Below are 11,248 nucleotides of genomic sequence, written 5' to 3' on the forward strand. Positions count from 1 at the left end.
AGGACTCTGCACACACCCCTCCTGTCTCAGGGCACTGCTGGGAGACATCAGGCATTCCCCCCCCCTGGAACCCCCCCTACAGTACATAGCATGTGTGTCACACCTGGACACAATGGCAGAAGTCACAGTCACAAAAAAGGGACACAGTCTGTGCCAGTGGACACTGCACTCACCTGATAACCTGGTCGCCCATACAGCATGGGGTACCGTGGGAGGATCACATCCACCAAAGCCATGTTCTCCTCCAGGGTGAATGGCTGTGACCTCTCCACAGCCCTTGACATGGTTCCAGGGAATCAGTAGCAGCAGCTGGGTCGTGGAATACAGAGATGTGCAGGCAAGTGCTCCCTCATGGGACCTGGCTGCCTTATATTTGCCTTGCTGGCCCATCTCATGCACAGGAGTACAGAGTGATTGGTCACTCACATTTGCATCCTATGTTTCCTCCAATCCCTTCAAACCTAACAGTCTGTGGGTTCTCAATCTGTTTTTTTCTCCTGCATGATGTCAGCCCCACAAACACATTGCAACAAAGTAGATTCATTCCAACTGACTTCTGCCGTGCAGCTTCCTGAACAAATTCAAAATTTGAACTTGGTCTCCATGACAACCAGCATGCATGTAGGCCTTAATACTTGTCCCTCATGTGTCCCCTATGGAATTTGGAGCTACACACACAGGTACGGTGCGTTCCGGGGCCCTAGGGCACCCCAAATGCATAGCAACGGCCCGTACACGCGTGCCTACGTTCACTATCACTATGGGTGTCCTCGCGTATGCGTACTCGTAGTGGTACGGGCCGTACACGCGCCTGTACGCTCCCTATCACTCTGGGTGTCCTCGCGTATGCATACTCGTAGTGGTACGGGCCGTACACGCGCCTGTACGCTCCCTATCACTACGTGTACGCATACGCGAGAACACCCATAGTGATATGGAGCGTACAGGCGCGTGTACGGCCCGTACCACTACGTGTACGCATACGCGAGGACACCCAGAGTGATAGGGAGCGTACAGGCGCGTGTACGGCCCGTATCACTACGTGTACGCATACGCGAGGACACCCAGAGTGATAGGGAGCGTACAGGCGCGTGTACGGCCCGTACCACTACGAGTACGCATACGCGAGGACACCCAGAGTGATAGGGAGCGTATAGGCGCGTGTACGGCCCGTACCACTACGTGTACGCATACGCGAGGACACCTAGAGTGATAGGGAGCGTACAGGCGCGTGTACGGCCCGTACCACTACGAGTACGCATTCGCGAGGACACCCAGAGTGATAGGGAGCGTACAGGCGCGTGTACGGCCCTACCACTATGGGTGTTCTTGCGTATGCGTACTCGTAGTGGTACAGACCGTAAACATGCCTGTACGCTCACCATCACGATGGGTACACATACGGCAGCACTCCCATAGTGATATGGGAACGTACACAGCCCCTCTTAGCAGCAGTACGGCGGTTTTCACACATCACAGTGGTGACAGGCAGCACACAGGAAGGAATAGGGCGGACATACTTGTCCATGGATGGACATCAAGGCATTGTCTGGGCAGTACTACATGTGTGGGGCACAGGTGTGACAGGCTGTGATGTGGCAAATTACTCCAGAGTCGAGAAGGCACCAGATGTATGATGAGATGTGTACAGATGTAATGTGTGACAGTGCAATGTGTGCCAGGCATGCCCTTGACTCCTTTGACATGTGTGCATGTCGTACTGCACACTTGGGATGAGCGTCACTGGCATGGCACGGACACCAACACACGGAAGTGTCCCCTGATGCCCGGTACAGGGGTTACCACACCTGACTTGTCACTACCCACGGTGCACGATGTGACTATGTCATGTATGTGTGGGGGCTTCCCATTAGGTTGATGTTGGAGCACCCTCAAAAGCTGCAGCTGTTGCAGCAACCAACATGTGTATGTGTGTAGATTGACATTGGACACTGTTCCGCACACCATGCCACATGTGGTATCGGATGTGAGGTGCGTATGTATGCATGGGACACGGAGTAGCGTGACAAGGACATGTCTGCATCCTCTCAATGAATGTGTGGTGAGTCATGACATGTGCACCTTCATGGCAAGGTGTGTGGGCTGTCCTAGTGTAATGTCATGTGACCTGTGGCTCTAGTGTTCCGCTACCAGTCTCTGCAATCGGCATCCTACTTCTGCTGATGTGTGGATGTATGTCACTCCTGTCTTGCGTCTGGCTGTTCACTTGCACTGGGACACAGCTAATCCCATGGCATGGCATGTGGAGGTTCTCAATCTCCGTGTGTAGCTGGGTCTTGGTAGGAGTGTCAGCTGCCAGCCATACGTGTCCAGGACATGTGGCACATACCTGACTCCGTATGTAGCATAGGTGTATAGACAGATTAACATGTGCTCAGTACAAATTATTTGTTGTTGTGGGGCACTCACTCTTCCTTGTCACTTCCAAATTACTGCAGAGCGCCGCCTCTTCCCCGAGCAATTCCGGACTTAGCTGCCATGCGGGAGAATGATTGTATCCGGTGCTACCGCTTCCCCCAACGGTTGATTCTGGAGTTGACGGCGAGACTGGCACCACACCTGCAACCGCTGCACAGGTATCCTACGGCACTGACACCCAAGCTGAAGGTAATGGCAGCCCTACATTTTCTAGCCACGGGTACCTTTCAAAATACCATAGCTCATCTTGGTGGCATGTCCCAGAGCATGTTCTGCCGTGTGCTGCATGATTTCTTAGAGGCCATGTTGATTCACCTGGATGACTTCATCAAGTTCCCAACCCCTGAACAGTTGACTGGGGTCAAGCGTGGATTCGATGCCCTGGGAGGGATGCCACATGTCATTGGGTCCATAGATGGGACACATGTTGCTTTGGTACCACCACACGCACAGGAGGTAGCGTACCGCAATCGGAAGCACTACCACTCCATCAATGCCCTTGTGGTGTGTCTGTCCAACATGGTGATTTCACATGTCTGTGCTCGTTTTCCAGGATCAGCACACGATGCCTACATCATGAGGCGTAGCAGGGTGCCTGAAATGATGATGCAGCTGCGCAACGAACGAGCATGTGTTGTTGGTGGGTAGAGTCTGTCTGTCCTGTATTTTGCATAGCCTACCAGCACGACCGCTTCACCAGTTCTAACGATGTCCATGTGCTTCCCATGTAGGGGACACTGGCTATCCCAACTTGCCATGGCTGCTCACACCTCTCCGCAACCCCATCACGCCGGCCCAGCTCCGCTACAACACCGCCCATGGCCGGACAAGGCGAGTGATAGAGAGGACGTTTGGCCTGCTGAAGAGCCGATTTAGGTGCCTCCACAAGACCGGCGGCGCACTCCCATATGCCCCTGCGAAGGTCTGCAAAATCTTCATGGTCTGCTGCATGCTGCACAACATGGCAGTTGAGAAAGCTGTGCCACTCATCCTGGATCAAGATGACGAGGACCATCCATCCGTGGAGGACGAAGGGCTTGGCAATGGGCCTAGTGATGTGGAGGATGTGGAGCCGCAAGAGGACATCCGGACTCGGCTCATACGCGACTTCTTTGCTTAGTGGTGAGTACCAGTGTCTGAGTGTGCACACATTGCTCCACGTGTGGCATGTGTTGTGATGTGTGTCTCCACCTGCATGTATGGCACGTGAGTCAGAGGTGTGTGTGGGCGTGTCACTGGAGTGATGGTGGCAGTGATGGTTGTATTTCCCCAGTCATAATTGTGAACTAGCATGTTGTCATCCATACATGTGTCGAGTACATGCACATGCAAGTGGCTGTGCTTTTTGTGGCTGACTTCTTGTGTGTCTCTCATCCCCAGGTACTTGCGCATGCCGTCTGCTGGTTGCATTGTTGTGGCACTGCTATTCCTCATGGACACGTCATCGGGTGCTGACTCAGCGTTACAGGCACGGACAAGTTTGGAAGTCTCCTTAGGGTAAGGGATGCATCAGGGGTGTATTGGGTGTGGCAGTTGTTCACGATGTATGCACACTGCCCCTGTCGATGTTTGGTTCCTCTGCAGCCATGTAGCATCACCATGGGACACGACATGCAGCTGTGTACACCTGAATAGATGGTCTAACTGGTTGACAGTCATCAGTGATGGGATAGTGGATTGTGATGATGGCATCAATGTGTGTAACACTGCCCTCGGACACATACGGTTTGCATTGGCTTGACATGGTGTGGGACTTCTACATCAGCGGATCAATGGTGTATGGCAGTCTCTCCGTGAGCAGCTGTGGGTGTTTAGCTGTTGGCCGACAATTGTGTGCCAGTTCCATGGCTATCACGCATTTGTGCTGCAGAAGGGGGGTGCCAGTGTTGGACCCACATGTTACTCCACATGAAGTGTTCATGTGTACTTCAAGTTGCCTCTGCAATCCCGACAACATGACTAATAAAGGTGTCCCTATGCCTCCAAGGTGCCTCTTCTCAGTCAATGCTGGTGTGTTGCCACGGTGCATCCAGCATGTCTGGCATGGTTTTCCCTGATAGTGGCTATGTGTCTATGTGTCGAGTAGCAAGATGCAAGCTGTGTGTGTGGGCTGAGACTGTGTATTTTGCATCATGTCCATGACTGTGTGGGTATTGTGACATGTGCCATCCCCATGCATCCAACGTTGGCAGGCCCCCATTCTCTGCATCCACCGGACTCAAGCTTGCAGGACATGGTTCTGCCACCTGTCTACACATACCTGGGTGCCCCCCAGGACACTGGACTGGATCCCTGACCTCTGCGCATGACTGTTGCTGTACTCAATGTGTCTGTCAGCACGGTTGTGCGGCCACCCCCTCAGCTGGTTGGGCCCATCACGGGTGTGTATGGTGCTCCCTGTCTGTCTTGCCTAATACACTGTGACCCGTGTGTCCTGTGCCAGACTCAGGCCCCAGGGTGTGGATGGTTGAAGTTAAAAGAGAACTCAGGCATGTTTAGACTTTACAAGACACATGTAAGGTAATAATGCAACCAGCAGGCATCTTCTCTTCATGGTGTGAATCTTTTATTTTGGGGGGGGGGGTGGGGGGGGTATGACGTGAGGGGCTTTCCGGGAGTTTGGAATCCAAAGTTCAGTAGGGGAGTTGGTGTCCTTGCCATTGGAAGTCCTCAGAGTCCATGCCACAGTCTTTGTCAACATTGGTCAGACAGTGACCAGCAAGGCCATGTGGCAGAGAATGTCTCTTGATGCTGTGATGCTGTTGCTCCAGTGGGCCAGGTGCCAGGCCAGGTGTCCTGGGAGATGGTGATGTAGCGCCGACCCTCACGGTCTTTTCCGTGGACGACCCGCCCTCCTGCGGGGACCGTCAGAAGCAGGCCGTGACGACGTCTGGGATGCTCCATCGGATGTTTCCTCCTCCTCCTCCTGATCCCTCCCTGTGGGTGGTGATGTTCTCCGCCTTCTGGCACAGGGAGGGTCAGCCATGTTGTCGGCCATCCGACGGAGTGTATCGTGAATTCCCGTGTATGCCGTCACGAGCTCAGCCTGTCCGTCCTCCATCCTCCGTTGGTGTTGCAGTAGACAGGCATGTAGCTCTGCATGTTGCTGGGCCTGCTGGGTCTTGATCCCCTCGAGGACAGACACAACCTGGGCCAGGCCCGTGGTGCCCTGCCGGTATGTGTCCAGGATGTTTCGGACATGGGAATACACCGGTTCCGCAGCCAACTGGTCAGGCTGGCGCCTCCGCCGTCCTCCACTCCCACCACCCCTGCCCACTTGCACCTGGCCTGCCCTTGTGGGCACATCGGGTCTCCGGGACCCCTGAGGGGTGGCATTGGCGTTGTCGCCTGCCTCCTCCTGGGTGCCCGGGACACCGTGTCCCTCCTGGCCAGCCTGGCTGCTTTGTGGTGGTGGGGCAGGGATCCTGGGTGTCTCCTGGGATGCGGCAGGAGTGGGGGTGGTGGTTGGCCCCGTTGTACCTGACGCAGGTGCTGCAGGTGGTTGGACACCAGAGGGGCCAGGTTGGTCGGGGTCGTCCACAGAGTGGTGAGAGTCGTCGCTGCCGGTGGGATCGGCCTCCCGCAGATCCGGGTCCTGTGAGTCTTCCCCCCCAGTGTTGGGGGGTGAACCACGACGTTGACCTGTGTGTGAGAGAGACAATGTTAATTTTGGTCCATGCAACATCCATGTTTCATCAGTTTCAAAGTTGGCACATTTCCTCTTGGAATTAGGATCTGTCTTGCATTCCACTCACAGTGCACTTGTGCATGGGTGTGTCCCTTGGGCACCACTTTGGCCCCTTTAACTATGTGTGGCACAGTCTTACTTGCTGCGTCAAGTGTGACTGCAGTCAGCAGTGGAGTGGGCAGGTGTGGCGAGCCATGCATTGGCGCCTTCCGTGTAGCACTGTACATGTGCACATGGAGTGGATCCACACACTTATATAATGCAGGTAGCTGTCGTTGTGCTCGTGCACAGGTTGTGACATGGCCCTGTGTTTTGCCATGGAGAAGAGGGGGGGTTCTGGCACTGGCCACCCTTGGCTACATGCACGCAGTCTACCTGCTGACGAGCAGACATTCCCACACACCACACAGCTGATTTGCTCTCCCTGTGTCTCCCTCCCTCTCTGTCCCCCTCTCCCTCCCTCTGTGTGTCAGCCTCCTCCCTCTGTCCGTGTCCCTGTGTCTCCCTCCCTCTCTGTCCCCCTCTCTCTCCCTCCGTGTGTCAGCCTCCTCCCTCTGTCCGTCTCCCTGTGTCTCCCTCCCTCTCTGTCCCCCTCTCCCTCCCTCTGTGTGTCAGCCTCCTCCCTCTGTCCGTCTTCCTGTGTCTCCCTCCCTCTCTGTCCCCCTCTCCCTCCCTCTGTGTGTCAGCCTCCTCCCTCTGTCCGTCTCCCTGTGTCTCCCTCCCTCTCTGTCCCCCTCTCCCTCCCTTTGTGTGTCAGCCTCCTCCCTCTGTACGTCTTCCTGTGTCTCCCTCCCTCTCTGTCCCCCTCTCCCTCCCTCTGTGTGTCAGCCTCCTCCCTCTATCCGTCTCCCTGTGTCTCCCTCCCTCTCTGTCCCCCTCTCCCTCCCTCTGTGTGTCAGCCTCCTCCCTCTGTCCGTCTTCCTGTGTCTCCCTCCCTCTCTGTCCCCCTCTCCCTCCCTCTGTGTGTCAGCCTCCTCCCTCTGTCCGTCTCCCTGTGTCTCCCTCCCTCTCTGTCCCCCTCTCCCTCCCTCTGTGTGTCAGCCTCCTCCCTCTGTCCGTGTCCCTGTGTCTCCCTCCCTCTCTGTCCCCCTCTCCCTCCCTCTCTATCCCCCTCTCCCTCCCTCTGTGTGTCACCCTCTGTCACCTCAGCCCAGCTTCCTGGGCACACACTGTTAGCAGATCTTTGAATGGCCCTTGGCTTGTTGATGTGAGTTTGTTTCTGATCTCCAGGCACCCATTGGGTGTAGTGTGTGTCTCGGCGCTGCTGCTGTGGTGGTGTGTGCTGCCACTCTTTCACAATGTTGGCTGTTCATTAGCTGCTGTCATGTGCAAAACAGTGCCTTCACCCCCATGTGTTGATGCAAGGCGTCCGCCATTTGCTGGCGAGTCTTTCCTGTGTGGGGACACACTGTTTGTCTGGCTGTGACCTAGGCCATATGGGCAGAGGGCATTGTTGTCTGCTTCTGAGTTGCACTATGTGATTTTTTGGGCCCACCCTCCCGCAATCCGGGTTACCGTGTCATGTGTTGGTGTCTTGTGTGGCCTGTGACTTGACATTGTCCAGCTGGCTGCATGGGGCATGGTGGCGGCAGTGGCATGTGCGTGTTCATGGAGTGTGGTTGGGTCATGCGATAGCTTGGGGTGGTTGCGTCCCTGTTTGTGAGTTTGGTTGTGGATGACGTTCCCCCCATGTGAGGTGCGTTGTTTGTGTACTCACCCGGGTCTCGGAGTCCTCCTAATCCTGTGACTGCCTCCACCGGCAGTATGGCCATCACCCTCTCCTCCCAGGGATGGTAGTGTACGGGTCTGCGGGAGGGCCCTCCTCCAGTGAGGTTGGCCTGGTTGTGTTCATCCAGCATCTTGGCTCGGACCCTCCTCCGCAGATCGTACCACCTGGCTTGGCATTCCTGCTTGTTCCTTCTGGTGTCCGCAACAGCATTCACAGCATCGACGATGGTCTGCCACATGGCTGTTTTTGCTGCCATGCTGGTCTGTCTGACCAATGTTCCAAAGAGCTGTGGCTCGACTCATTCATCGACAAGGACCTCCAACTCTCAGTTACTGAACTTTGGATTCTTGTTAGTGGGCATGGTGAGGGGTGTGGATGGTGGGGGGTGTGTGTGGATGGTTGTGGGTGTGTGGGTGTGGTTGTGCAGGTGTGTGTGTGTGTGAATGTGATGGGGGGTGTTTGTGAAGGTGGTTGTGTGAAGGTGTGCAAGTGTAAGGTGTGGTGAAGCTTGTAGTATGGTGCTGTATGTTGTCTGTGGTGTCTGGCAGCAGTGAGTCTGTTGCAAAGGCTCATGGTTTGTGTGTGTGGGCCCTTTTTATTGGTCCATTGGTGGGTGTGGCTGTGTTTGAACTTTGGGTGGGTGTGTTATAAGGAGTGGTGGTGTTTTGGGCCTCTGTTTGTTTTTGGCAGTTGCAGGTCAGTGAATGTGTTTTTTTAGTGGTTGTTGGACATGTTTTGTGGCTTTGTGCCATTCGAATGGTGTATTCTTGTGTTGGTTTGGTTTGTCCTGGTTGTGTACGTGCGTTTTTAGCGTGTGTACGGTGTGTACATGGGCCATTTGGTTGTACAGTGCTGTCCTTGTGTGTGGCTTGGTACGACTCGTACATGCGGTTGTGATGTTGGGGCCTGGGGTGCGCTCCGTACTTAGGAGCTTGTGGTGGGGGTGCGACTCTGACGTACACGGGTGTACATACAGGGGGGTACAACACGTACAGGGGTGTACATACACGGGGGTAGGACACGTACACGGGTGGGGGTACGACTCGAACGTACAGGGGTGTACATACACGGGGGTACGACACGCACATGGGTGGGGGTACGACTCGAACGTACAGGGGTGTACATACACGGTGGTACGACACGTACAGGGGTGGGGGTACGACTCGAATGTACAGGGGTGTACATTCACGGGGGTACGACACGTACAGGGGTGTACATACACAGGGGTAGGCCACGTACACGGGTGGGGGTACGACTCGAACGTACAGGGGTGTACATACACGGTGGTACGACACGTACAGGGGTAGGGGTACGACTCGAACGTACAGGGGTGTACATACACGGGGGTACGACACGTACAGGGGTGTACATACACAGGGGTAGGCCACGTACACGGGTGGGGGTACGACTCGAACGTACAGGGGTGTACATACACGGGGGTACGACACGTACAGGGGTGTACATACACGGGGGTAGGACACTGTGAGACCGGCCTCACGGCGTTGCCCTCTCCATCATCCCGCCAACCTGCAACCACCCTCAAGACACGACATCCCCGACTCCGGCCGCCCCAGCCACCCCCGATCCACGGGCCGGCCAGAGACCTGACAGACTCAACACCCTACCATGCATGCCCAACCGAGGGAGCGGGAACCCTCGAGCCAGACCCAGAGGCGCCAGCCCAGTCACACCTCGGGTCGCCTTCCCCGGGAGGACTCAATCGGCCACCAGGCCCCTGGGGAGCAGGCGCCTCCCCTACCGAGCGTCTGGGGTCCCTCCCAGACCCACCTGAAAAGACCAAAGAAGTGAGCGGCAGGAAATCCCGCTGACCCCCCTCCGTCACCCCAGTCCCCCCCCTGCGAGCACTCCGGACTTCAAAGAACCAGCGGAGTATAACAAGGGGTGCCGGAGGAACAAGGGGGGAGAAGTCCTGGAACCATCTGAGCCTGCTGACGCTGTCGCGGCTCCTGAACGCTGAAGTCACCTGGGCCTGCTGAGTGACTCGCGGCCTCTTGCTATTGAACCATCTGAGCCCTGCGGACGAGGTCGCGGCTCCCGAACACTGATCCACCTAGGCCTGCTGAGTGACTCGCGGCCCCCCAGCTATTGAACCATCTGAGCCCTGCGGACGGAATCGCGGCTCCTGAACTCCGACCACCTGTGCCTGCTGAGAGACTCGCGGCGCTCCCCTTGAGAACGACTCGATAAGAGATCGCCCAGAGACCCGACACCCTCCAGCTCGAGGATTGTGAGCTTCCGCAGGGTATTTCGCAGAGACACTACCTTGAAAGACTGTCCCGCTACCCCCATTCCCCACTACTGATTTGTGGTACGTTGTGCCACTGCTGTCCTATTTGCCTTTTGGGTCATAAAGATCCCTGAAATCATCGATAAAAGAACTTATCGTCCTACAAGGAATACGTGTGGTGTCCCTCTGTTCACAGTGCAGATCAGGGTGTGCGCGCCTGGTTCGGCTTACTTGGGAGAGGTGGGTCGAAGGGGTGGGCAAGACGAGTATCGAACCCCCTTCCGGCGGGCGCCTTTCCAACATTTGGTGGCAGACGACGGGATCCGAGCCGACACCGAAGGAGAGCGTGCAGTAAACGACTGACGCACTACCAAACAGAAATGGAAGGAGAAATCTCCCTGGGTGCCACAGGTACCGAAATAAGCTCACCGTTCCGAGAAGATCAATTGGACTATTACACGCATAGAGAACTAAAACAGTTTTGCAAAGACCTTGGCATCGCTACCACCGGACTGAGCACAAAGGAAGACTACCAGAAAGTACTGAAAGCCTGGGTCGAGACGGGGGCGCCCCCGACCCAAACGGAAAGAGACTCTACCCATGAACAAACAAGCACCCCGGCGAGAAACAACGGACCAGAGGGGAACCTGTCCTCCGAGGAACTAGCGGACCGAGAGAGAAGCCGCAACCACGAACTGGAACTGGCAAAACTAAAAATCGAGGGAGAGATAAAACTGGCAGAGAAGAAGTTAGCCGTCGAGCAGTTACGGCTACAAGGGGAACTCGAAGAGAAGAGACTCCAAAGGGAGCACGACGAAAAGAAACTCCAGCTAGAACATGAACGCGGCCTGAAGGAAATTGAGTGGCGGGCTAGACACGAAAAGTCACAGCCGCCCGGGAATCCCCAGCCCGCTCCCGCCGGGGAAACCAAAGTTCACATTCCCAAGGATGTGGTCAAGGAGTATTATAAGAACGATGATATCCAGCAGTGGTTTAAAGCCTACGAAGTCGCCATGACCTCTCACCGAGTCCCGCAGAAGGATTGGGGGGCTGGCCTATGGGGCCGGTTCTTAAGCGAAGGAAGGGACACTCTGCTCGATCTGCCCTCCGCGGTCATGAACTCCTACAGCCACATGAAGGAAGC

This window comes from Triturus cristatus, chromosome 1_1 (genome assembly GCF_964204655.1).
Source record: "Triturus cristatus chromosome 1_1, aTriCri1.1, whole genome shotgun sequence".
Classification (NCBI taxonomy): Eukaryota; Metazoa; Chordata; class Amphibia; order Caudata; family Salamandridae; genus Triturus; species Triturus cristatus.